This window comes from Gossypium arboreum, chromosome 12 (genome assembly GCF_025698485.1).
Source record: "Gossypium arboreum isolate Shixiya-1 chromosome 12, ASM2569848v2, whole genome shotgun sequence".
In the NCBI taxonomy this organism is placed as follows: Eukaryota; Viridiplantae; Streptophyta; class Magnoliopsida; order Malvales; family Malvaceae; genus Gossypium; species Gossypium arboreum.
In genome coordinates, this window is record NC_069081.1 from 19,567,012 (window position 1) to 19,570,270 (window position 3,259).

At 34.1% G+C, this 3,259-nt stretch overlaps 1 non-coding gene across 1 annotated transcript; it reads left to right on the forward strand.

Annotated features, from left to right (window-relative positions):
• Positions 1-1,822: 1,822 nt before the first annotated feature.
• LOC128286109 (small nucleolar RNA R71) lies at positions 1,823-1,929 on the forward strand. Its single transcript, XR_008276654.1, has one exon. It is a non-coding gene; the product is annotated as a small nucleolar RNA R71 (small nucleolar RNA).
• The last annotated feature ends 1,330 nt before the right edge of the window (positions 1,930-3,259 follow it).

The window sequence follows — 3,259 nt, forward strand, 5'->3', positions numbered from 1 at the left end:
TTTAACCCCTTTTTGACATTTTTACCGAAATTCATTGAATAAAACTCATATTTAACACATCAAACATTCACTATCCACTATAAATCATCAAAACACAACCATATCATGAATGGGTAAATTTTTAAACTCTAATTTCTCTTCAATCAATTGGTAGAAATAGAAAATTTAAGCTTAGGGATCTCAAAATACGAAAATCATTAAAAACGGGACAAAAACCATACCTATATAAGCCATAGAAGCTTGGCCAAATGGAGCTCATCCATGGCTGCCATTTTCGGTTCTTTCCCACTGTTGAAGAAGAAAGAATGGAAAAAAAATGATAGCTTTTATCATTTTTGTCTTATTAGGTTATTTTAATTAATTTACAAAATTACCCTTTTATTTCAACCAAATTTCAAAATACCAAACAAATATCCATTCACTAACTTATTAAAGGAATAATTATCACATAAGGACTTTCAATTTAAAACTCATAACAATTAGGCACCTCATAAATAAAGAACTCAACTTTTGCACTTTTTACAATTTAGTCCTTTTTGACTAAATTGAGTGCTCAAACGTCAAAATTTTCGAATGAAATTTTTACGAAATATTTTCATAAATATATAGACTATAAAAATATAATAAAAATAAAAATTTTTCTCGTCGGGTTTGTGGTCCCGAAACCACTGTTCCGACTAGACCCAATTTTGGGCTGTTACAGTCCAAACAAAAGTTGCCTAAATCATTTTCAATGTTCCATGCTTCCTAAGATTTCGCCTCAAAAAACTACTAAGTCAATTCTAAAGACATAAATTTTCATGCATGCCTAACTTTCGTAAGGAACTAAAAGTTTATGATACAATTTGCATGCTTTATTAAAAATACATTCATATCATTATTAAGCTAACATAATAATTTATTGAAATAATAGAACTTTATTTATACCAAAGTCAATAATTCAAATGCAGTTTCTGGTTCTTGTGAAATTGGAATTTCAACACTCAGTTGAACTTCCTTTGAATCTTGAGCATCAGCTTGCTCCTTTTTAGCTTCGATGGTGTTGTTTCCACTCCTCAATGTCAACGCTTTGCAATGCTCTTTCCCTGGACTCCTTGGATTCTTTGTATCACTAGGTAAAGCACCTGGTGGTCGGTTCCTGAGTTCAGTAGCAAGCTGGCCCACTTGATTCTCCAAATTCCTTAGAGTGGCATCATTTTTCCCCATGTATGCCTTTAATAAATTCTCTAAGCTATTGGATGATTCAGCCTAAGCTAGTTTCTGAACTTGTTGGTGAAAACTAGGTGGCTGGGCTGGTCTAGGTTGGGCGTAAGTGTTACTGGTTCCAGCCCCTTGATTACTCCAAGAAAAATTGGGGTGATTTTACCATGATGGGTTTTAAAAATTGGATTGCAGTCCTTGCCTTCCTCGATTTTGGTTCTAGTTACCTATGTGGTACATGGATTCTGGGTTTGATGGACATTCTTCGAACAAATGTCCTTTCTTACAATAGATCTAGGCTATATTTTCAAATTGGTCAGGTGGCTGTGCCGCAAAAATATTAGACCCATTAGTAGTTAGATTTTTTAACATTGAGGATATTAATGATACCTGAAATGCGAGTGAAGTAAGAGCGTCTACTTCATGTATTCCAGCAACTCGTCTTCCTAACGCTGCTCGATTGGTTGGCCAGTGGTAATTATTGCTGGAAATCCTCTCAATGATTTCATAAGCCTTGATATAAGACTTAGAAAGGAGAGCATCGTTAGTAGAAGCGTCCACTATCATCCTTGTGTGAGCATTGAGACCATTATAAAATGTCTCAAGTTTGATGCAATGTGGGATTTCATGATGAGGGCACTTTCGTAATAACTCTTTGTATCTTTCCCATGCCTCATACAAGGACTCATCATCCATTTGTTGGAAGGCAGTGATCTCGTTCCTCAACTTAGCATTCTTGCTAGGTGGGAAATACTTCATAAAGAATCTTTCTGCTAACTCTTGCCATGTTAAAATTGAATTTGGTGGCAATGAGTTCAACCAGGCTCAAGCTCTGTCCCTTAGTGAATATGGGAATAGTTTCAATCATAATGCATCTTCGGGTACTCCGGCTAACTTGAAAGAATCGATCACCTCCATAAATAGTCTTAAGTCTAGGTGAGGATCTTCAGTAGGCATTCCACTGAATTGGCCCACCATCTGAAGCATCTAGAACATGACTGGCTTCAACTAGAACTATTGTGCCTCAATTTTAGGTCTCCTAATACCCAGATTAAGATCATTAAATACTAGCACGACATACTGCCTTAAAGCTCTATCCCTATCATCAACAATAAGGATAGGATTTTGAGCAGGGTTTGCTCCATTTCCTTGGATCAGATTTTTGAAGTTCATTTCTTCGGTCATTCCCTGATTTGCTTGTCTTCTTCGCTATCGAAAAGTTCTTTCAATCTCAGGGTCTATAGGGAGTAAGTCAATAATTCGGCCAATACTCATAAACACCTAAAATAGTCACGGAAAAAAATTAATCAAGTTAAAAATTAAACAGAAAAAAATAAACCAAAATGTAAACTAACAAATTCACAAATAATAACTTTTTAAAACAGTCCCCGGCAACGGCGCCAAAAACTTGAAACAACGGAAATGTGCAAGTGTACACAATCACAATAAGTAATAAATTGACAAGTAAATGTCGAGTTATCGTACCCATAGAGGATGCGGAAAGAATTATTTATGAATGCAATTTAAAACACTTTGTTGAAGAATAATATTTTGTTGAAGAGGGTGATTAAAAACTAAGATTTTAAACTAAGTAGCTAAAGAAATAAATCTCAAATGCACGATTTCAAAATATGATTTAATCAAGATGACATAATTGTGTTGATTTAATTACATTTCTTTAACTTAGAATTATTAAGCTCATGCTTATGCTGTTACGAATAAATTCACGGTAACTTTGTAATTTGCTAACTTATGAACATATTCACCTACACAAATCCATTCATCTCTTAACATATCCCTATGTTAATTCAAACAATTAAACATATTTTAATAAGCAAACATGTTATGGCACATACATACTAATTAAATTGAACTAATCTCTTGCATATCCCTATGTCAATTCAAACGATTAATGAAATCTAAAGAGCATATAAAAGACTACGTGAGGTAACAAGGTATTCTTACCTTGAAATAGTTTAATCACAATAATCTTGCAAGTTATGCAAGGCAAGTGTATCGCTAGATACATTGCTAATTTAACCTTCAACTACCTTAGAAG